The sequence below is a fragment of the Globicephala melas genome, chromosome 11, assembly GCF_963455315.2.
Source record: "Globicephala melas chromosome 11, mGloMel1.2, whole genome shotgun sequence".
Taxonomy (NCBI): domain Eukaryota; kingdom Metazoa; phylum Chordata; class Mammalia; order Artiodactyla; family Delphinidae; genus Globicephala; species Globicephala melas.
The window spans coordinates 33,632,089-33,656,912 of record NC_083324.2 but is presented as its reverse complement, the minus strand read 5'-3'; the positions used below and the strand labels follow the sequence as shown (position 1 = coordinate 33,656,912).

Below are 24,824 nucleotides of genomic sequence, written 5' to 3'. Positions count from 1 at the left end.
CCCCAATCTCTGCACATATCACAGTAATGCTGGGTGGGAATAAGCATATCCTGTCCCTCTCCCAGACTGTCAGCTCCAAGAGGGAAGAGATGAGCTCTCTACTCGGCATGTCACAGCATCTCGATAACTTTTTAGTGACAGGAATTTGAGGGGTGGGGTGACTTGCGGCTGCCCCCGGTATACCCCAGACAGAGAATTTGTAGTTCCTTCAGTCCCTCTAGGGTATCATGCTGTCCCTCACCACTGGGCCTTTGTACATGCTTTGCCCATGGCCTCCTTTTCAATCTACTCTCTTGTCCCCTAGCTGGGTCATGTTGCCTTGTTTGAAGCTCTCATCAACATATGTACTTTTCCTTTAAAGACATTGTTCCCAAGGTGTGATCCCTGGACCCCTGGGAGGTCCTTTAGATCCTTTCAGGGAGTTTGTGAGATCAAAACTGTTTTTATAAATCATTAATCATCAATAGAGTACCCTGAAACGAATACAAGGTAACATGTCAATTTTATCTCAATTAAAAAAAAGTACAAAGCAAATCATAGTAGGTGCTCAATAAATATTCAGAAAATGAGTGACCCCAAGCCCTACTGATGGGTCTGAGGGTCAATGTGCATGCCTGAGACAAACCCCGCCTCGCCAAGGGCAGCTCCGAGTGGGGCCTCTGGGAAGGGGCTGTGGAAGACTTCTCCTGGGGGAGACACGGGAGGAGGAAGAACGGAGGCAACGCATCCCCTGGCGCCGGGTACCCACTGGGCAGCATCTTTGGGCCCAACCTGGTGCTCTAAACGTGCAACTTCCCCCTTGGCTCTGCATTTTCCCCATTTCTCGCAAGTGCATCTGGAATACATTAGAAAGGGGTCAGGCTGGTTTGGAAAATGTTTGGGTAACTCTGGATGTGGGAGGTGGAGCTGGAAACCTGTGGGGAAGAACATGACCCCCAGACAGAGTTCAGAGTTGTGGCTGGAGAGCTGCTCGCCTGCCAGTCCCGGACGAGCGCCCAGGCCTCCCGCACTCAGGCCCTATCCATCTGGAGGCCTCTGGCTCCACCTTCATCCCTCAGAGACCCCCTTTCAGACTGGCTGTGTAAGGAGACATCCCTCCGTGCACCCCTCCTCATCCCCCCATATCCTTCTCCTGTTGCTTCTCCTGACCCAAACCACAAACTCAGCCCAGGCCCCGCTCCATGAATAGCGATGGTCATGATGGTAATTGGGACCCATAAATCATTTCCCATCTGTGGAGCCCTCATGTCCCAGGTGAAGAGCTTCACGCACGTTCTCTCCCGTTTTATCCTTTGAATAAACACTCCAATCATATGTACTCCTGTTCCCACGTTGCAGATAAGGACACTGTGGGGCAGGAAGTTGACCCAGCTCTCTCGGGGTCATAACGCTGAAACTCAAACCCAGAGCTGCCCAGCACCAAAAGTTTGTTTCATATCCTCCACAGCACACCAATATCCCAGGAACGTAAAAGACTCGCCTGGAAGCCAATTCCTTTTCTCCCAAATCAAGGAGATGCCAAAGCGGCTAAGAGGAGGAGCTTGGAAGCAGAAGGAAACCTCTTATCCATGGCACCTGGTAACCTGTAACAACTAGCTCGTTTTATTGATAAATTAGCCTCCCCTGCCCTCAGCTGTAGCTCCCAAGTCAAATCTCCGCCACCTGCCGCGTTAACGGGCTTTGAGCAGCTACCAGGGACTTAAAACCCGCTTCCTCAGCCCACCCCAGCCCTCAGAAGATGGGAGCGCTTCAGGGAAGTTAATTTTCTCAAAACAACTCTTCTCTTGGACTATCCCTGAGAAATCCAGGGCTCACGTTGAACTCGGGGTATGCAGTGGAGACCAGAGACCCAGGGCTCTGCAGAGCAGAGGAGAGGCTGGCCAGGGGCACTTCCTTGCTCACAGCTCGTGGTCAAAGGACAGCACAGCCCTCCAGCGGGTCGCAGTGCTAAAAAGGGCACAGGACGGAAACCTGGGAAGGGCCACATCTGCCGTCCACTTCACCCCAACTTTTCCTCGGTCTAGACCCACGCTGTCCCATGCTGCAGCTACGAGCCACCTGTGACCCCAGGAACACGGCTAGTCTGAATCCCTGTGTCCTGGCTGAGATACACTCCTGACCTCGAAGACTTAACACCAGAGAAATGTGAGTTATCTCAATAATGATGTTTACGTTGATTTCACGTAGAAATGATAAATCTTTCTGGTATATTGGGTTAAATATATAATCAGAATTAATTTCACCTCTTTTGCTGTTTCTAATGGGCTATCAGACAATTGTAAATTACACAGGGGCTTGGCGTTATATTTCTATCTGACAGCACCGCCCTGGGGTTTCCTTCCCTCCCGCTCAAGCCCCGCCCATCCAGTTACCAGAAGCCCCTTCCTCCCTTTGAAGCCTGCCCCTCCCTTGCTCCAGATTCCCCAGAGCTCCCCATTACAGGTCATATCAAGCCTAAGCCACTCTCCCCAGCTTTCCGGGCCACCTGGTTCATTGACTGACCCCGTCCTGACCCCGGAAGCTGTCTCCATCTTCCTTTCATCCCCTCTGCGTCCTGGCACGCTGCCGCTGCCGGGGCCCCAGGAAGAGACCCACCCTCCCCCGGCCCCGCTCCTTCTGGTCTTTTGCCTTCTGAAGTTTGCAGGTAATTGCTCCTTCTCTCCTCTTTAATGAGCTCCTGGCTCCTGGGCTGCAGGGAACACGGGCCTGGGCTTTGCCCTCCGTCCAGAGCCAGTTGCTGCCCAGCCTCACCCAGATCACCCTAGCGCAGATGCCCAACAGGTATGGGCCCACCGAGCCCAGCCTCTCCCTCTGAGCCGCGCCCCCGTGGGGCACTGACACTGGGCAGAGCCACAGCCACTGGGCGCTCCCTGCTCCCACCGTTCCTCCCCGCCCCGGGAGCTCTTCTGCTGGAGAGGATCTCCCTGACTTCCCTTCCTGCGAAACATCCTGCTCCGCCACCTGCAGAAGCCCCCTCTCACCACCCCAGGCTTCCCTGCCATCACCTCAACCAAGTGTGTACTTCTGCTCTTAGAACTCCCAAAGCGCTTACCTCGGGGGCAGAAAGAAGGCCCCGTGGTCTGCAGTCCTCACTGAGGGACGTTGATACTCACCAAGCACATTCACCTGTGGCCTTTAATTCCTGCAGCAATTCCACGTGGTGGCAATCATGCCCGTTTAACGATGAAGAAGTCCAGGCTCAGAGCGATGGAGGAACGTTCTCAGCATCCCCTGGAGGCAGGCTCTGAAGCCAAGAAGTCGACCTCTGAACTTCCATGCTCTTTAGTGTTGAAAGAAGACCACAGACGGAGCAAGGTTTGAATCCCGCTTTATCATTTTCAAAGTCTGTGACTGTGCAAGCTTCTTTTTTTTTTTAAAGTTAATCCCAAACTCCTAATTTATCCCCCCTTTCCCTTTGGTAACCATAAGTTTGTTCTCTATGTCTGTGAGTCTGTTTCTGTTTTGTAAATGAGTTCATTTGTATCATATTTTAGATTCCACATTTATGTGATAACATGGAATTACTGTCTTTCTCTGTCTGACTTACTTCACTTAGTATGATAATCTCTAGGTCCATGCATGTTGCTGAAAATGACATTATTTCATTCTTTTTTTAAGGCTGAGTAGTATTCTGTTGTGTATATACCACATCTTTATCCATTCATCAGTTGATGGACATTTAGGTTGCTTCCATGTCTTGAATATTGTAAATAGTGCAGTTATGAGCATTGGGGTGTATGTATCTTTTCAAATTAGAGTTTTCTCCGGATATATGCCCAAGAGTGGGATTGCTATATCATATGGTAACTGTATTCTTAGTTTATTAAGGAAACTCCATTCTGTTCTCCATAGTGGCTGCACAAATTTACATTCCCAACAACAGTGTAGGAGGGTTCCTTCTTCTCCACACCCATCCAGCATTTATTATTTGTAGATTTTTTGATGATGGACAGTCTGACTAGTGTCAGATGATACATCTTTATAGTTGTGATTTGCCTTTCTCTAATAATTAACGATGTTGAACACTTTTTCCATGTACCTATTGGTGATCTATGTGTCTTTTTTAGAGAAAAGTCTATTTAGGTCTTCTGCTCTTTTTTTTTTTTTTTTTTTCCCAATACGCGGGCCTCTCACTGTTGTGGCCTCTCCCGTTGCGGAGCACAGGCTCTGGACGCGCAGGCTCAGCGGCCGTGGCTTATGGGCCCAGCCGCTCTGTGTCACGTGGTATCCTCCCGGACCGGGGCACAAACCCGTGTCCCCTGCATCGGCAGGTGGACTCCCAACCACTGTGCCACCAGGGAAGCCCCTGCTCATTTTTTGATTGGGTTGTTTTTTTGTTATTGAGTTGTGTGAGCTGTTTGTATTTTTTGGAAATTAAGCCCTTGTCATTTGCATTGTTTGCAAATACTTTCTTCCATTCCACAGCTTGTTTTTTTGTTTTATTTATGGTTTCCTTTGCTGTGCAAAAGCTTATAAATTTGATTAGGTCTGTGTAAGCTTCTTAATCCCTCGGTGCCTCACTCAGTTTCCTCATTTGTAAAATGCCAGGGATCATCTCAAAGTTGTCATGGGGATTAAGTGAGTTGGTGCAGGGTTTGCATTTAAAGCAGTGCCTAAGGGTGCCATATAGTAAGTTCTCAATAAACGGGAGCTGTTGATATTAATAAGTATTTAATAAGTACCCAATCTTCTCTCCACTAGGCTGTAAGCTCCTGGAGTATGAGAGATGTGCCCTGGACCATACTTGGCCTCCCAGCCCTAGTCTCCAGTGAGGGTCTTGAAAGTGCTGTGATGATGACAGCAAGACAGGGGGATCCAGGTAAGTGCAGATTTTGTGAGCTAAATGTTTGCGGCCTCCACAGAATTTCTATTGAAATCCTAACGCCCAGTGTGTTGGTATTTGGGAGCTACAGCTGAGGGCACAGGAGGCTAAATTTGAAACAGGAGCTGGTTGTTAAAGGTAATCATGTGCCATGGACAAGACGTTTTCCTCTGCTTTCAAGCTCCTTCTCTAGCTGCTTTTGCAACTCCTTGGTTTGGGACAAAAGGAATTGGCTTCTAGATGGATTCTTTAGGTTCCTGGGATATCCGTGTGCTGCGGATGGTATTGAAGCAAACTTTGGTGCTGGGGAAAATGTAGGACAAATGTTCTATTGAGTTTGACACCAGCTGGAATTAGACATTTGTTTTTAAGAAATGCAATATTCGTATGTTTAAGTGCCGTTTGTGATTCTAACTTTTGGCTAGCAGAATAAATAATGTGGAGGTTTGAACAGCCCAGCTTTATGGAACAAATAAGCAAAAGGGGAAGCAAAGGCCAATATTTGTAAGAGTGGTTCCAAGTAACCTGTTCTTCACATGCAATGCCATATTAAATCTTAAATCCTACAGAATAGTATTATACCTGGTTCTATAGACAAGGACACTTACGACTCAGAGGCTTTGTTGGTGACACAGATCACTCAGCAGTAGCTGTGTAGTCAGGATTCAAATCCAAGTCTGTTGGCTCCAGTGTCCACGTTTCCTTCCACTGGCCCAGGTGGCAGAGTGACTAATGGGGGACTTAGTCTGAAGGTCAGCTCTCTTATACGTGATAAAATAGCCCATACAGTCTGCCCATGTTCATAGGTTCTTCATCAAACTTTCCCCCATAGAACAGGAGGAAAAAACCACATCTAACATCACCTCAATTACCATCTACTGAAAACAGCAATAAATCACACTCATATTTGTATGTACTATAGTCTTAAAAATGTACATAAAAGCTAAAAGTAAAAAAAAAAATCCAAAAAGGATAAGTGTTAATGAGGAATTCCATTCACAGAAAGCTAAAAACGGCAACAACAAACGCCTATTTTAGGGTTGCAAGTGGTAATAATCTCTGGTTGCTATAGGACATGAAAATGATGATTTACAGTATACCAAAACTTATACAACACTGGCTTGCAGAAAAGAAAAATTATTTTCTCTGAAATGATTGGGTGTCACAAACCTGAGTTTACTTGTGTAGTTTGAAGTTGCATTCAGACGATGGAAAACACTGATCTGGTGCTGTGAAGAGGGACTTGTTGGTAGTTATTTGGTTTTGTGTTTTTAACTGAAGTATAGTTGATTTACAATGTTATGTTAGTGTCCGGTGTACAGCAAAGTGATTCAGTTATGCATTTATATATATATATATTTTTTTTTCTTCCTATTCTTTTCCATTGTAGATTATAACAATATATTGAATATAGTTCCCCGTGCTATACAATAGGACTTGTTGTTTATCTATTTTATTTATAGTAGTTTATACCTGCTAATCCCAAACCCCTAATTTATCCCTCCCCAACCCTTTTCCCCTTTGGTAACCATAAGTTAGTTTTTTATGTCTATGAGTCTGTTTTGGCTTTGTAAATAAGTTCATTTGTATCATACTTTAGATTCTACATAAAAGGGATATTATATGGAATTTGTCTCTGACTTACTTCACCTAGTATGATCATCTCTCGTCCATCCATGTTGCCGCAGATGGCATGATTTCATTCTTTTTTATGGCTGAGTAGTATCCATTGTGTGGAGCAAGAGCATGGGATATCTTTCCATTTCTTTAAATCATCCTCTGTTGTCTTTATCCATGCTTTATAGTTCTCAGCATATGTCTTTCACCTCCTTTTTCAGGTTTATTCCTAAGCATTTCATTCTTTTTGATGTGATTTTAAAAGTGATTGTTTTTGACTTTCCCTTCCCTTTCATTGTTAGCATAAAGAAATGCAACAGATTTCTGTATGTTAATCTTATATCCTGCTACATTGCTGAACCTGATTTTCAGTTCTAGTAGTTTTTGTGTGGCATCTTTAGGATTTTCTAACATAGTATCACATTATCTATGCATAATGACAAATTTACCTCTTCCCTTCCAATTTGAATACGTTTTCTTTCTTTCTCTCACCTGATTGCTGTGACTAGGACTTCCAATACTATGTTGAGTAGAAGTGGTGAGGGTGGGCTTCCTTGTCTTGCTCTAGATTTTAGCAGGAAGATTTTAAACATTTCACTGTTGAGTATTATGTTGGCTGTAAGGTTGTCCTAAATAGCTTTTATTACGTTGAGATATGTTCCCTGTATACCCACTTTCGTAAGAGGGTTTTTTTTTTTTATCATGAATGGATGTTGAATTTTGTCAGATGCTTTTTCTGCTTCTATTGAGATGATCGTGTGGTTTTGTCATTGCATTTGTTGGTGTGGTGTATCAAATTGATTGATTTGCATATGTTGAATGATCCTTGTGACCCTGGGATGAATCCACCTTGATTATAGTGTATGATCTTTTTTATGTGTTGTTGGATTCAGTTTGCTAATGTTTTGTTGAGAATTTTTGCATCTATATTCATCAAAGATATGGTCAGTGATTTTCTATTTTGGTATTGTCTTTGTCGGGTTTTGGCATCAGGGTGATGGTGGCTTCATAGAACGACTTTGGGGGTATTCCCTCCTCTTCAGTCTTTCGGAAAAGTTTGAGAAGGATTGATATACATTCTTTTTGCATGTTTGGCAGAATTCCCCAGTGAAGCCATCCAGTCCTGGACTTTTGTTTCCAGGGAGTTTTTTAAATTACAGGTTCTATTTCACTTCTAGTGATCAATTTGTTCAGAATATCTATTTCTTCTTGATTCAGTTTTGGTGGGCTGTACGTTTTAGAAACTTGTCCATTTCTTATAGGTTGTCCAATTTGTTGCAATATATTTGTTTTTTTTAATTCCTTGTTTTTATTTTACTTTTTAAAGTTTTTATTTTACATTGGAGTGTCGTTGATTAACAATGTTGTGTTAGTTTCAGGTGTACAGCAAAGTGATTCAGTTAAACATATACAGGTATCTATTCTTTTTCAAATTCTGTTCCTGTTTAGGTTATTACAGAGTATTGAACAGAATTCCCTGTGCTGTATGGTAGGTAGGTCCTTGTTGGTTACGTTTTTAAAATATAGCAGTGTGTTCATGTCAATCCCAATCTCCCAATCTATCCCTCCTCCCACCCCATCCTTCTCCCCTCTGGTAACCATAAGTTCATTTTCTAAGTCTGTGAGTCTGTTTCTGTTCTGTAAATAAGTTCATTTGTATCATTATTTTTAGATTCCACATGTAAGCAATATATAATAATTGTCTTTCTCTGTCTGATTTACTTCACTTAGTATAAGAATTTCCAGGTCCATCCATGTTGCTGCAAATAACATTATTTCATTCCTTTTAATGGCTGAATTATATTCCATTGAATATATGTACCACATCTTCTTTATTCATTCATCTGTCAATGGACATTTAGTTTGCTTCCATGTCTTGGCTATTGTAAACAGTGCTGCAGTGAACACTGGGGTGCATGTATCCTTTTGAACCATGTTTTTCTCTGGACATATGCCCAGGAGTGGGATTGCTGGATCATATGGTAGCTCTATTATTTCTTTCTTAAGGAACTTCCATACTGTTCTCCACAGTGGCTGTATCAATTTACATTCCCACCAACAGTGTAAGGAGGGTTCCCTTTTCTCCACACCCTTTCCAGCATTTGTTGTTTGTAGATTTTCTGATGATGCCCATTCTAACTGGTGTGAGGTGATACTTCATTGTGGTTTTGATTTGCATTTCTCTAATAATTAGCGACGTTGAGCATCTTTTCATGTGTCTCTTGGCCATCTGTATGTCTTCTTTGGAGAAATGTCTATTTAGGTCTTCTGCCCATTTTTTTACTGTGTTGCTTGTTTTTTTGATATTGAGCTGCATGAGCTGTTTGTAAGTTTTAGAGATTAATCCCTTTATAGTCTCATCGTTTGGAAATATTTTCTCCCATTCTGAGGTTGTATTTTCATTTTGCTTATGGTTTCCTTTGCTGTGCAAAAGGATTTGAGTTTAATTAGGTCCCATTTGTTTATCTTTGTTTTTATTTCCATTACTCTAGGAGATGGATTGAAAAAGATATTGCTGCGATTTATGTCAAAGAGTGTTCCTCTAAGAGTTTTATAGTATCTGGTCTTACATTTAGGTTTTTATGTTTGTGTATGGGGTTAAAGAATGTTCTAACTTCATTTTTTAACATGTAGCTGTTCAGTGTTCCCAGCACTATTTATTGAACAGACTGTCTTTTCTCCATTGTATAGTCTTGCCTCCTGTGTCATAGATTAATTGCCCAAAGGTGGGTGGGTTTATTTCTGAGCTTTCTATCTGGTTCCATTGATCCATATGTCTATTTTTGTGCCAGTACCATATGGTTTTGATGACTGTAGCTTTATAGTATAGTCTGAAGTCAGGGCACCTGATTCCTCTAGCTCTGTTTTTCTTTCTCAAGATTTCTTTGGCTATTCAGGGTCTCTTTTGTCTCCACACAAGTTAAAAATTTTTTTGTTCTAGTTCTGTGAAAAATGCCATTGGTAATTTGATAGGGATTGCACTGAATCTGTAGATTGCCTTGGGTAGTACAGTCATTTTGACAATATTGATTCTTCTAATCCAAGAACACAGTATATCTTTCCAAATGTTTGCATCATCTTTGATTTCTTTCATCAGTGTCTTATAGTTTTCTGAGTACAGTTCTTTTACCTCCTTGGGTAGGTTTATTCCAAGTACTTTATTATTTTTGATGTGATGATAAATGAAATTGTTTCCTTAATTTCCCTTTCTGACCTTTTATTGTTAGTGTATAGAAATGCAACAGATTTCTGTGTGTTAATTTTGTATCCTACAACTTTACTGAAATCATTGATGAGCTCTAGTAGTTTCCTGGTAGTGTCTTTAGAATTTTCTTTGTATAGTATCATGTCATCTGCAAACAGTGATTGGATTCCTTTTAGTTCTTTCTCTTCTCTGATTGCCGTGGCTAGGACTGCCAAGACTATGTTGAATAAAAGTGGTGACAATGGACATCTTTGCCTTGTTCCTGATCTTAGAGGGAATGCTTTAACGTTTCACTGTTGAGCATGAGGTTAGCTGTGGGTTTGTTGTACATGGCCTTTATTATGTTGAGGTAGGTTCCCTCTATGCCCACTTTCTGGAGAGTTTTTTTTATCATAAATGGGTGTTGAATTTTGTGAAAAGCTTTTTCTGCATCTATTGAGATGATCATATGGTTTTTATTCTTCAGTTTGTTAGTATGGTGTATCACATTGAGTGATTTGCATGTATTGAAAAGTCCTTGCATCCCTGGGATAAATCCCACTTGATTGTGGTGTATGATCCTTTTAATGTATTGTTGGATTGGGTTTGCTAGTATTTTGTTGAGGGTGTTTGCATCTGTGTTCATCAGTGATATTGGCCTGTAATTTTCTTTTTTGTGGTATCTTTGTCTGGTTTTGTTATCAGCCTGAGGGTGGCCTCATAGAATAAGATTGGGAGTGTTTCTTCATCTGCAATTTTTTGGAATATGTCCTGAAGGATTAGTGTTAAGTTTTCTCTAAATGTTTGATAGAATTTGCCTGTGAAGCCATCTGGCCCTGGACTTTTTCTTGGGAGTATTTAAATCACAGATTCAATTTCATTACTTGTGATTGGTCTGTTCATATTTTCTATTTCTTCCTGTTTCACTCTTGGGAGATTGTACCCTTCTAAGAATTTGTGCATTTCTTCTAGTTGTCCATTTTATTGGCATATAGTTGCATAGTTGCTTGTAGTAGTGTCTTATGAACCTTTGTATTTCTATGGTGTCTGTTGTAACTACTCCTTTTTCATTTCTAGTTTTACTGATTTGATCCCTCTCCCTTTTTTCTCTTGATGACTCTGGCTAAAGGTTTATCAATTTTGTTTATCTTTTCTTATTTCTGCTCTGATCTTTATGATTTCTTTACTTTCTTTAGGTTTTGTTTGTTCTTTTTTCTCTAGTTGCTTTAGGTGTAAGGTTAGGTTGTTCATTTGAGATTTTTCTTGTTTCCTGAGGTAAGAGTGTATTGCTATAAACTTCCCACTTAAAACTACTTTTGCTGTGCCCCATAGATTTTGGATTGTCGTGCTTTTGTTGGATCATTTGTCTCTAGGTATATTTTGATTTCCTCTGATTTCTTCAGTGATCCTTCAGTTGCTTAGTAGCATATTGTTTATCCTCCATGTGTTTGTATTATTTACAGTTTTATTTTTCTTATTAGTCATCCATTTTATATACATCAGTGTATACATGTCAATCCCAATCTCCCAATTCATCACACCCCAATCCCCACCACCCGCCGCTTTCCCCTCTTGGTGTCCATATGTTTTTTCTCTACTTCTGTGTCTCAATTTCTGCTCTGCAAACCGGTTCATCTGTACCACTTTCTAGGTTCCACGTATATGCGTTAATATACAATATTTGTTTTCCTCCTTCTGACTTCCTTCACTCTGTATGACACTCTCTAGATGCATCCACATCTCTACAAATGACCCAATTTAGTTCCTGTTTATGGCTGAGTAATATCCCATTGTATATGTGTACCACATCTTCTTTCATCTGTCAATGGGCATTTAGGTTGATTCCATGACATGGCTATTGTAAATAGTGCTGCAGTGAACACTGGAGCACTTACTGAACTTACTGAATTATGGTTTTCTCTGGGTATATGCCCAGTAGTGGAATTGCTGGGTGATATGATAATTCTATTTTTAGTTCTTTAAGGAACCTCCATACTGTTCTCCATAGTGGCTATAGCAATTTAAATTCCCACCAGCAGTGCAGGAGGGTTCCCTTTTCACCACACCCCCTCCAGCATTTCTTGTTTGTAGATTTTCTGATGATGCCCATTCTAACTGGTGTGAGGTGATACCTCATTGTAGTTTTGATTTGCATTTCTCTAATTATTAGTGATGTTGAGCAGCTTTTCATGTGCTTCTTGGCTATCAGTATGTCTTCTTAGGAGAAATGTCTATTTAGGTCTTCTGACCATTTTTTGATTGGGTTGTTTATTTTTTTTTTTAATATTGAGCTGCATGAGCTGTTTATATATTTCGGAGATTAATGCTTTGTCTGATGATTCATTTGCAAATACTTTCTCCCATTCTGAGGGTTGTCTTTTCATCTTATTTATGGTTTCCTTTTCTGTGCAAAAGCTTTTAAGTTTGATTAGGTCTCACTTGTGTATTTTTGTTTTTATTTCCATTACTCTAGGAGGTGGGTCAAAAAAGATCTTGCTGTGATTTATGTCAAAGAGTGTTCTTCCTATGTTTTCCTCTAAGAGTTTTATAGTGTCCGGTCTTACATTTAGGTCTCTAATCCATTTGGAGTTTATTTTTGTGTACGATGTTAGGGCGTGTTCTGATTTCATTCTTTTACATGTAGCTGTCCAGTTTTCCCAGCACCACTTATTGAAGAGACTGTCTTTTCTCCATTGTATATCCTTGCCTCTTTTGTCATAATTAGTTGACCATAGGTGCATGGGTTTATCTCTGGGCTTTCTATCCTGTTCCATTGATCTATATTTCTGTTTTTGTGCCAGTAGCGTATTGTCTTACTACTGTAGTTCTGTAGTATAGTGTGAAGTCAGGGAGTCTGATTCCTCCAGCTCCGTTTTTTTCCCTCAAGACTGCTTTGGCTATTCGGGATCTTTTGTGTCTCCATACAAATTTTAAGACTTTTTGTTCGAGTTCTGTAAAAAATGCCATTGGTAATTTGATGGGGATTGCAATGAATCTATAGATTGCTTTGGGTAGTATAGTCATTTTCACAATATTGATTCTCTCAATCCAAGAACATGGTATATCTCTCCATCTGTTGGTATCATCTGTAATTTCTTTCATCAGTGTCTTATACTTTTCTGCGTATAGGTCTTTTGTCTCCCTAGGTAGTTTATTCCTGGGTATTTTATTCTTTTTGTTGCAGTGGTAAATGGGAGTGTTTCCTTAATTTCTCTTTCAGATTTTTCATCATTAGTGTATAGGAATGCAAGAGATTTCTGTACATTAATTTTGTATCCTGCAACTTTACCGAATTCACTGATTAGCTCTAGTAGCTTTCTGGTGAGATATTTAGGATTCTCTGTGTGTAGTATCATGTCATCTGCAAACAGTGACAGTTTTACTTCTTCTTTTCCAATTTGTATTCCTTTTATTTCTTTTTCTTCTCTGATTTCCGTGGCTAGGATTTCCAAAACTATGTTGAATAGTAGTGGCGAGAGTGGACATCCTTGTCTTGTTCCTGATCTTAGAGGAAATGCTTTCAGTTTTTCACCATTGAGAATGATGTTTGCTGTGGGTTTGTCGTATATGGCCTTTATTATGTCGATGTAGGTTCCCTCTATGCCCACTTTCTGCAGAGTTTTTATCATAAATGGGTGTCGAATTTTGTCAAAAGCTTTTTTTGCATCTATTGAGATGATCATGTGATTTTTATTCTTCAATTTGTTAATATGGTGTATCACAGTGACTGATTTGCATATATTGAAGAATCCTTGCATCTCTGGGATAAATCCCACTTGGTCGTGTTGTATGATCCTTTTAATGTGTTGTTGGATTGTGTTTGCTAGTATTTTGTTGAGGATTTTTGCATCTATATTTATCAGTGAAAGGGTCCGTAATTTTCTTTTTTTGTACTATCTTTGTCTGGTTTTGGTATCAGGGTGATGGTGGCCTCATAGAATGAGGTTGGGAGTTTTCCTTCCTCTGCAATTTTTTGGAAGAGTTTAAGAAGGATTGGTGTTAGCTCCTCTCTAAATGTTTGAGAGAATTCACCTGTGAAGCCATCTGGTCCTGGTTTGGTTTGTTGGAAGATGTTTAATCCCAGTTTCAATTTCATTACTTGTGATTGGTCTGTTCATATGTTCAATTTCTTCCTGGTTGTCCATTTTATTGGCATAGAGTTGCTTGTAGTAGTCTCTTAGGATGCTTTGTATTTCTGCGGTGTCTGTTGTAACTTCTCCTTTTTCATTTCTAATTTTGTTGATTGAGTCCTCTCCCTCTTTTTCTTGATGAGTATGGCTAATGGTTTATCAATTTGTTTATCTTCTCAAAGAACCAGCTTTTAGTTTTATTGATCTGTGCTATTGTTTCTCTTCTTTGTGTTTCATTTATTTCTGCTCTGATCTTTATGACTTCTTTCCTTCTGCTAACTTTGGGTTTTGTTTGTTCTTCTTTCTCTAGTTCCTTTAGGTGTAACGTTAATTTGTTTATTTGAGATTTTTCTTGTTTCTTGAGGTAGGCTTGTATAGCTATAAACTTCCCTCTTAGAGCTGCTTTTGCCGCATCCCATAGGTTTTGCATTGTCATGTATTCATTGTCATTTGTCTCTAGGTATTTTTTGATTTCCTCTTTGATTTCTTCAGTGATATCTTGGTTATTTAGTAACGTATTGTTTAGCCTCCATGCGTTTGTGTTTTTTATGTTTTTTCCCTGTAATTCATTTCTAATCTCATAGCATTGTGGTCAGAAAAGATGCATGATATGATTTCAATTTTCTTAAATTTACTGAGGCTTGATTTGTGACCCAAGATGTGATCTATCCTGGAGAATGTTCCATGCACACTTGAGAAGAAAGTGTAATCTGCTGTTTTTGGATGGAATGTCCTATAAATATCAATTAAATCTCTCTGGTCTATTGTGTCATTTAATGCTTGTGTTTCCTTATTAATTTTTTGTTTGGATGATCTGTCCATTGGTGTAAGTGAGGTGTTAAAGTCCCCCACTATTATTGTGTTACTGTCGATTTCCTCTTTTAGAGCTGTTAGAAGTTGCCTTATGTATTGAGGTGCTCCTATGTTGGGTGCATATGTATTTATAATTGTTATATCTTCTTCTTGGATTGATCATTACATAGTGTCCTTTCTTGTCTCTTGTAACATTCTTTATTTTACAGTCTATTTTGTCTGATATGAGTATTGCTACTCCAGCTTTCTATTGATTTCCATTTGCATGGAATATCTTTTTCCATCCCCTCACTTTCAGTCTGTATGTGTCCCTAGGTCTGAAATGGGTCTCTTTTAGACAGCATATATATGGGTCTTGTTTTTGTATCCATTCAGCAAGCCTGTGTCTTTTGGTTGGAGCATTTAATCCATTGATTTTTAAGGGAATTATTGATATATATGTTCCAATTACCATTTTCTTAATTGTTTTGGGTTTTTGTAGATCCTTTTCTTGTGTTTCCCACTTAGAGAAGTTCCTTTAGCATTTGTTGTAGAGCTGGTTTGGTGGTGCTGAATTCTCTTAATTTTTGCTTGTCTGTAAAGCTTTTGATTTCTCCGTTGAATCTGAATGAGATCCTTCCTGGGTAGAGTAATCTTGGTTGTAGGTTCTTCCCTTTCATCACTTTAAGTATAACATGCCACTCCCTTCTGGCTTGTAGAGTTTCTGCCAAGAAATTAGCTGTTAACCTTATGGAAGTTCTCTTGTATGTTATTTGTCGTTTTTCCCTTGCTGGTTTCAATAATTTTTCTTTGTCTTTAATTTTTGCCAGTTTGTTTACCATGTGTCTCGGAATGTTTCTCCTTGGGTTTATCCTGTATGGGACTCGCTGCACTTCCTGGACTTGGGTGGCTATTTCCTTTCCCATGTTAGGGAAGTTTTTGACTATAATCTCTTCAAATATTTTCTCGGGTCCTTTCTCTCTCTCTTCTCCTTCTGGGACCCCTATAATGCGAATGTTGTTGCATTTAATGTTGTCCCCGAGGTCTCTTAGGCCGTCTTCATTTCTTTTCATTCTTTTTTCTTTATTCTGTTCCACAGCAGTGAATTCCACCATTCTGTTTCCAGGTCACTTATCCGTTCTTCTGCCTCAGTTATTCTGCTATTGATTCCTTCTAGTGTAGTTTTTATTTCAGTTCTTGTATTGTTCATCTCTGTTTGTTTGTTCTTTAATTCTTCTAGGTCTTTTTTAAACATTTCTTGCCTCTTCTCAATCTTTGCCTCCATTCTTTTTCTGAGGTCCTGGATCATCTTCACTATCATTATTCTGAATTCTTTTTCCGGAAAATTGCCTATCTCCATTTCATTTAGTTGTTTTTCTGGGGTTTTATCTTGTTCCTTCATCTGGTACATAGCCCTCTGCCTTTTCATCTTGTCTGTCTTTCTGTGAATGTGGTTTTTGTTCCACAGGCTGCAGGATTGTAGTTCTTCTTGCTTCTGCTGTCTGCCCTCTGGTGGATGAGGCTATCTAAGAGGCTTGTGCAAGTTTCCTGATGGGAGGGACTGGTGGTGGGTAGAGTTGGCTGTTGGTCTGGTGGGCAGAGCTCAGTAAAACTTTAATCAGCTTGTCTGCTGATGGGTGGGGCTGGGTTCTCTCCCTGTTGGTTGTGTTTGGCCTGAGGCGACCCAACACTGGAGGCTACCTGGGCTCTTTTGTGGAGCTAATGGCAGACTCTGGGAGGGCTCACGCCAAAGAGTACTTCCCAGAACTTCTGCTGCCAGTGTCCTTGTCCCTGTGGTGAGCCACATCTTACCCCTGCCTCTGCAGGAGATCCTCCAACACTAGCAGGTAGGTCTGGTTCAGTCTCCTATGGGGTCACTGCTCCTTCCCCTGGGTCCTGAGGCACACACTACTTTGTGTATGCCCTCCAAGAGTGGAGTCTGTTTAACTCAGTCCTGCCGAAGTCCTGCAATCAAATCGTGCTAGCCTTCAAAGTCTGATTCTCTAGGAATTTCTCCTCCCCTTTCCAGACCCCCAGTCTGGGAAGCCTGACGTGTGGCTCCGAACCTTCACTCCAGTGGGTGGACTTCTGTGGTATAAGTATTCTCTAGTTCATGAGTCACCCAACCAGCAGTTATTGGGTTTCATGTTATTGCGATAGCTCCCCTCCTACCATCTCATTGCAACTTCTCCTTGTCTTTGCATGTGGGGTATCTTTTTCGGTGAGTTCCAGTCTTCCTGTCGATGAATGTTCAGCAGTTAGTTGTGATTCCAGTGTTGTCGAAAGAGGGAGTGAGAGCATGTCCTTCTACTCTACCATCTTGAACCAATCTCCCCTACAGTTTTTTTCTGGTTGTTGATTTCTAATCTCATAGTGTTGTGGTTGGAAATGGTGCTTGATGTGATTTCAGTTTTCTTAAATTTGCTAAGGCTTTCTTTGTGGCCTAGCACGTGATCTATCTTGGAGAATGTTGCACTTGAAAAGAATGTGCATTCTGCTGCTTTCAGACAGAATGCTCTATAAATATTATCTAAGTCCATCTGGTCTAATGTGTCATCTAAGACCTGTGCTTCCTCATTGATTTTCTGTCTTGGCGATCTGTCTGTTGATATAAGTTGGTTGTTATAATCCCCCAATATTGTGTTACTGTCAATTTCTTCTTTTATATCTGTTAACATTTGCCTTCTATGTTGAGTTGCTTCTGTGTTGGGTACATATATTTACAATTCTTATATCTTGGATTGATCCCTTGATTATTATGTAGTGTCCTTCTTTGTCTCTTGTAACAGTCTTTATTTTAAAGTCTATTTTTTCTGATATAAGTATTGCTACTCTAGCTTTCTTTTGATTTCCATTTGCGTGGAATACCTTTTTCCAACCTGTCACTTTCAGTCTGTATATGTCTCTCTATCTGAAGTGGGTCTGTTTTAGAAAGTGTATATACGCTTCCTGTTTTTGTATCCATCTAGCCAGTCTTTGTCTTTTGGTTGGAGCAATTAATCTGTTTACATTTAAGGTAATTATCAATATGTATGTTCTTATTGCCATTTTGTTAATTGTTTTGGATTTGTTTTTGTAGGGTTTTTTTTCCCCTTTCCTCTTTTGTTATCTTGTGATTTGAAGATGTCCTTCAGCGCTGTGTTTGGATTCCTTTTTTCACGTGTGTCTGTACATCTATTAAAAATTTTTGGTTTGCGGTTACCATGAGGATTTGATATAGTATTCTCTCTATATACGTGATTGTCTTAAGTGGCTGATCTCTTAATTTTCAACTACATTTTAAATACTGTGCATTCGTACTCACCTTCTCTCACAATCACTGTTTTCGATATCATATTTTACATCTAATTGTTTTGTGTGTCCCTTAACGTCTTATTTTTTATATAGATGATCTTGTTACTTTTGTCTTTTAACCTCCCTACTGGATTGCGTGTGGATGATTTCCTACCTTTACTGTATCTTTGCCTTTACCAATGAGCCTTCCCATTTTGTAATTTCCTTGCTACCAGTAGTGGCCTTTTTTTCCCACCTAGAGAAATGCCTTTAACATTTGTTGTAAATATGGTTTGGTCTTTCTGAATTCTTTTAGCTGTCACTTGTCTGTAAAACTTTTGATTTCTCTGTCAAATCTGAATGAGAGCCTTGCTGCACAGTATTCTTGGTTGTAGGTTTTTCCCTTTCATCATTTTAAATATATCATGCCACTCACTTCTGGCCTGCAGAGTTTCTGCTGAAGAATCAGCTGATAGCATTATGGGTGTTCCCTTTTATGTTATTTGTTGCTTTTCCCTCATTGCTTCTAATATAGTCTTTTTATTTTATTTTTATTTTTTTCAACTTCATTACTATGTGTCTCGCCATGTTCCTCCTTGGGTTAATCCTGTATGGGACTCTGCATTTCCTGGACTTGGACTACTTTTTCCTTTCACACATTAAGGAAGTTTTCAGCTAATCTCTCTTCAAATATTTTCACGGGCCCTTTCTCTCTCTCTTATCATTTTGGGACCCCCTATAATGTGAATCTTAGTATGTTTGATGTTATCCCAGGGGTCTCTTTTTTTTTTTTTGAATTTTATTTTATTTTTTTTATACAGCAGGTCATTAGTTATCTATTTTATACTAATTAGTGTATATATGTCAATCCGAATCTCCCAGTTCATCCCACCCCCACTCCCCCGCTGTCCCCCCTTGGTGTCCATACGTTTGGTCTCTACATCTGTATCTCTGTTTCTGCCTTGCAAATTGGTTCATCTGTAACATTTTTCTATATTCCACATATATGCGTTAATATACGATATTTGTTTTTCTCCTTCTGACTTCCTTCACTCTGTATGACACTCTCTAGATGCATCCACGTGTCTACAAATGACCCAATTTCGTTCCTTTTTATGGCTGAGTAATATTCCATTGTATGTATGTTCCACATCTTCTTTATTCATTTGTCTGTCGATGGGCATTTAGGTTGTTTCCGTGACCTGGCTATTGTAAATAGTGCTGTGGTGCATATTGGGGTGCATGTGTCTTTTTGAATTATGGTTTTCTCTGGGTATATGACCAGTAGTGGGATTGCTGGGTCATATGGTAATTCTGTTTTTAGTTTTTTAAGGAACCTCCATACTGTTCTCCATAGTGGCTGTATCAATTTACATTCCACCAACAGTGCAGGAGGGTTCCCTTTTCACCACACCCTCTTCAGCATTTCTTGTTTGTAGATTGTCAGATGATACCCATTCTAACTGGTGTGAGGTGGTACCTCATTGTAGTTTTGATTTGCATTTCTCTAATAATTAGTGATGTTGAACAACTTTTCATGTGCCTCTTGGTCATCTGTATGTCTTCTTTGGAGAAATGCCTGTTTAGCTCTTCTGCCCATTTTTCGATTGGGTTGTTTGTTTTTTTAATATTGAGCTGTGTGAGCTGTTTATATATTTTGGAGATCAATCTTTTGTCTGTTAATTCATTTGCAAATATTTTCTCCCATTCTGAGGGCTGTCTTTTTGTCTTGTTTGTAGTTTGCTTTGCTGTGTAAAACCTTTTGAGATTCATTAGGTCCCATTTGTTTATGTTGTCTTTATTCCCATTACTCTAGGAGGTGGACCAAGAAAGATCTTGCTGTGATTTATGTCAAAGAGTGTTCTTCCTATGTTTTCCTCTAAGAGTTTTATAGTGTCCGGTCTTACATTTAGGTCTTTAAATCCATTTTGAGTTTATTTTTGTGTATGGTGTTAGGGAGTGTTCTAATTTCATTCTTTTACATGTAGCTGTCCAGCTTTCCCAGCATCACTTGTTGAAGAGGCTGTCTTTCCTCCATTGTATATCCTTGACTCCTTTGTCGTAGATTAGTTGACCATAGGTGCATGGGCTTATCTCTGGGCTTTCTATCCTGTTCCATTGATCTATATTTTTGCTTTTGTGCCAGTACTATATTGTCTTGATTACTGTAGCTTTGTAGTATAGTCTTAAGTCAAGGAGTCTGATTCCTCCAGCTCCGTTTATTCCCTCAAGATTGCTTTGGCTCTTTGGGGACTTTTGTGCCTCCACGCAAATTTTAAGACTTTTTGTTCTAGTTCTGTTAAAAAAAAAAAAATAGCCATTGGTAATTTGATAGGGATTGCATTGAATCTGTAGATTGTTTTGGGTAATATAGTCATTTTCAAAATATTGAGTCTTCCAATTCAAGAACATGGTATATCTCTCCATCTGTTTGTGTCATCTTTGTTTTCTTTCATCAATGTCTTATAGTTTTCTGAGCACATGTCATTTACCTCCTTAGGTAGGTTTATTCCTAGGTATTTTATTCTTTTTGTTTCAGTGGTGAGTGGGATTGTTTCCTCAAATTCTCTTACTGGTCTTTCGTTGTTATTGTATAGGAATGCAAGAGTTTTCTGTACATTAGTTTTGTATCCTGCAGATTTACCACATTCATTGATTACCTTTAGTAGTTTTCTGGTGGCATCTTTAGGATTCTCAATGTATAGTATCATGTCATCTGCAAACAGTGACAGTTTTACTTCTTCTTTTCCAATTTGCATTCCTTTTATTTCTTTTTCTTCTCTGATTTCCGTGGCTAGGATTTCCAAAACTATGTTGAATAATAGTGGCAAGGGTGGACATCCTTGTCTTGTTCCTGATCTTAGAGGAAATGCTTTCAGTTTTTCACCATTGAGAATGATGTTTGCTGTGCGTTTTTCATATATGGCCTTTATTATGTTGAGGGAGGTTCCCTCTGCCCACTTTCTGGAGAGTTTTTATCATAAATGGGTGTTGATTTTTGTCAAAAGCTTTTTCTACATCTATTGAGATGATCATATGGTTTTTATTCTTCAATTTGTTAATAACGGTGTATCACAGTGATTGATTTGCATATATTGAAGAATCCTTGCAACCCTGGGATAAATCCCACTTTATCATTGTGTATTATCCTTTTAAGCTGTTCTTGGATTGTGTTTGCTAGTATTTTGTTGAGGATTTTTGCATCAGTGTTCATCAGTGATATTGGCCTGTTGTTTTCTTTTTTTGTGACATCTTCGTCTGGTTTTGGTACCAGGGTGATGTTGGCGTCATAGAATGAGTGTGGGAGTATTCCTTCCTCTGCAAATTTTTGGAAGAGTTTGAGAAGGATGGGTGTTAGCTCTTCTCTAAATGTTTGAGAGAATTCACCTGTGAAGCCATTTGGTCTTGGACTTTGGTTTGTTGGAAGATGTTTAATCACAGTTTCAATTTCAGTGCTTGTGATTGGTCTGTTTATATTTTCTATTTCTTCCTGGTTCAGTTTTGGAAGGTTATACCTTTCTAAGAATTTGTCAGTTTCTTCCAGGTTGTCCATTTTATTGGCATAGAGTTGCTTGTAGTAGTCTCTTAGGATGCTTTGTATTTCTGCAGTGTCCGTTGTAACTTCTCCTTTTTCCTTTCTAATTTTATTGATTTGAGTCCTCTCCCGCTTTTTCTTCATGAGTCTGGCTAAAGGGTAATCAATCTTGTTTATCTTCTGAAAGAACCAGCTTTTAGTTTTATTGATTTTTACTATTGTTTCTCTTGCTTGTGTTTCATTTATTTCTGCTCTGATCTTTACGATTTCTTTCCTTCTGCTAACTTTGGGTTTTGTTTGTTCATTTTTCTCTAGTTCCTTTAGGTGTAAGGTTAGATTGCTTATTTGAGATTTTTCTTGTTTCTTGAGGTAGGATTGTACTGCTATAAGCTTTCCTCTTAGAAGTGCTTTTGCTGCATCCCATAGGTTTTGAATCGTTGTGTTTTCATTGTCATTTGTTTCTAGGTATTCTTTGATTTCCTCTTTGATTTCTTCAGTGATCTCTTGGTTATTTAGTAAAGTATTGTTTAGTCTCCATGTGTTTGTGTTTTTTTGTTTTTTTCCTTGTAATTCATTTCTAATCTCATAGCATTGTGGTCAGAAAAGATGCTTGATATAATTTTGTTTTCTTAAATTTGCTGAGGCTTGACTTGTGACCCAAAATGTGATCTATCCTGGAGAATGTTCCATGCACACTTGAGAAAAAAGTGTAATATGCTGTTTTTGGATGAAATGTCCTATAAATATCAATTAAATCTCTCTGGTCTATTGTGTCATTTAAAGCTTGTGTTTCCTTATTAATTTTCTGTTTGGATGATCTGTCCGTTGGTGCAAGTGATGTGTTAAAGTCCCCCACTATTATTGTGTTACTGTCGATTTCCTCTTTTAGAATTGTTAGCAGTTGCCTTATGTACTGAGGTGCTCCTATGTTGGGTGCATATATATTTATAATTGTTATATCTTCTTCTTGGATTGATCCCTTGATCATTACATAGTGTCCTTCCTTGTCTCTTGTAACATTCTTTATTTTAAAGTCTATTTTATCTGATATGAATATTGCTATGCCAGCTTTCTTTTGATTTCAATTTGCATGGAATATCTTTTTCCATCCCCTCACTTTCAGTCTGTATGTGTCTCTAGGTCTGAAGTGGGTCTCTTGTAGACAGCATACATATGGGTCTTGTTTTTGTATCCATTCAGTGAGCCTGTGTCTTTTGGTTGGAGCATTTAGTCCATTCACATTTAAGGTAATTATCAGTATGTATGTTGCTATTACCATTTTCTTAATTGTTTTGGGTTTGTTTTTGTAGGTCCTTTTCTTCTATTGTGTTTCCCACTTAGAGACGTTCTTTTAGCATTTGTTGTAGAGCTGGTTTGGTGGTGCTGAATTCTCTTAGTTTTTGCTTGTATATAAAGCTTTTGATTTCTCCGTAGTATCTGAATGTGTTCCTTGCCAGGTAGAGTAATCTTGGTTGTAGCTTCTTTCCTTTAGTCACTTTAAATATATCATGCCACTCCCTTCTGACTTGTAGATTTTCTGCTGAGAAATCAGCTGTTATCCTTATGGGAGTTCCCCTGTATGTTATTTGTCGTTCTTTCCTTGTTGCTTTTAATAATTTTGCTTTGTCTTTAATTTTTGTCCATTTGATTACTATGTGTCTTGGCGTGTATATCGTGCCTGAGACTCTCTGCACTTCGTGGATTGGGAAGCTATTTCCTTTCCCATGTTAGGGAAATTTTTGGCTATAATCTCTTCAAATATTTTCTCGGGTCCTTTCTCTCTCTCTTCTCCTTCTGGGACCCCTGTAATGCGAATGTTGGTGCATTTAATGTTGTCCCAGATGTTTCTTAGGCTGTCTTCATTTCTCTTCATTTTTTTTCCTTATTCTGTTCTGCAGCAGTGATTTCCACCATTTTGTCTTCCAGGTCACTTATCCGTTCTTCTCCCTCAGTTATTCTGCTATTGATTCCTTCTAGTATATTTTTCATTTCAGTTATTGTATTGTTCATCTCTGTTTGTTTGTTCTTTAATTATTCTAGATCTTTGTTAAATGTTTGTTGCATCTTCTCAGTCTTTGCCTCCATTCTTTTTCTTAGGTCCTGCATCATCTTCACTATCATTATTCTGAATTCTTTTTCTGGAAGGTTGCCTATTCCACTTTATTTAGTTGTTCTTCTGGTGTTTTACCTTGTGCCTTCATCTGGTACATAGTCCTCTGACGTTTCATTTTGTGTATCTTTCTGTGAATGTGGTTTTCATTTCATAGGCTACAGGATTGTAGTTCTTGCTTCTCATCCCTGAGGTCTCTTAAACTGTCCCCTTTTCTTTTCATCTTCTTTTTTTATCAATATTTTTATTGAAGTATCATTGATTTACAATGTTGTGTTAATTTGTTCTGTAGTGCCAACTGATTCACCTATCCATATATATAATAATCCTTTTTATATATTCTTTTCTATTATGGTTTATTGTAGGATACTGAGTATAGTTGTCTGTGCTGTATAGTAGGAACTTGTTGTTTATCTATTCTATGTATAAAAGCTTACATCTCCTAACCCCAACCTCCCACTCCATTCCTCTCCCAGCCCATTCACTTTGGCCTCCAACAGTCTGTTCTATGTCCGTGATTCTGTTTCTGTTTCACTGATAGGTTTATTTGTGCCATAGTTTAGAGTCCACATATAAGTGATATCATATGGTGTTTGTCATTCTCTTACTGCCTTACTTCACTTTGTACAACTCTGTAGTTGCATCCATGTTGCTGCAAATGGCATTATGTCATTGTTCTTTATGGCTGAGTAGTATTCCATTGTGTATATTTATCACATCTTTATCCATTCACCTGTCGATGGACGTTTAAGTCATTCCATGTCTTGGCCTTTTTAAGTAAGCAGTGCTTCTATGGACATAGAGGTGCATGTATCTTTTTGCAGTATAGTTTTGTCTGGATATATGCCCAGGAATGGGATTGCTGGACATATGGTAATTCTAATTTTAGTTTTCAGAGGAACCTCTGTATGGTTTTCCACAGTGGCTGCACCAACTTACATTCCCACCAACAGTGTGGGAGGGTTCCTTTTTCTGCACACCTTCTCCAGCATTTGTTATTTGTAAACTTTTTAATGGTGGCCATTCTGACTGGTGTGAACTCATGTCATTGTCGTTTTCACTTACATTCAATAGCTCTGCTGAGCATCTATTTATGTGCATATTGGCCATCTGTATCTCTTATTTGGAGGAATGTCTATTTAGGCCTTCTGCCCATTTTTTGATTGGGTTGTTTTTTTTTTTTGCGGTACGTGGGCCTCTCACTATTGTTGCCTCTCCCGTTGCGGAGCACAGGCTCCGGACGCGCAGGCTCAGTGGCCATGGCTCACGGGCCCAGCCGCTCCGCGGCATGTGTGATCTTCCCGGACCGGGGCACGAACCCATGTCCCCTGCATCGGCAGGCGGACTCTCAACCACTGCGC

At 39.4% G+C, this 24,824-nt stretch overlaps 1 long non-coding RNA gene across 1 annotated transcript in view; it reads left to right on the top strand.

The window, feature by feature from the left end:
* Positions 1-3,194: 3,194 nt before the first annotated feature.
* LOC115858995 (uncharacterized) overlaps positions 3,195-24,824 on the top strand; it is a 45,848-nt gene continuing 24,218 nt past the window's right edge. The window contains exons 1-2 of the long non-coding RNA XR_004041878.2: positions 3,195-3,315; positions 4,702-4,819. This is a non-coding gene — a long non-coding RNA (uncharacterized lncRNA). The remainder of the gene's footprint in view (positions 3,316-4,701; positions 4,820-24,824) is intronic.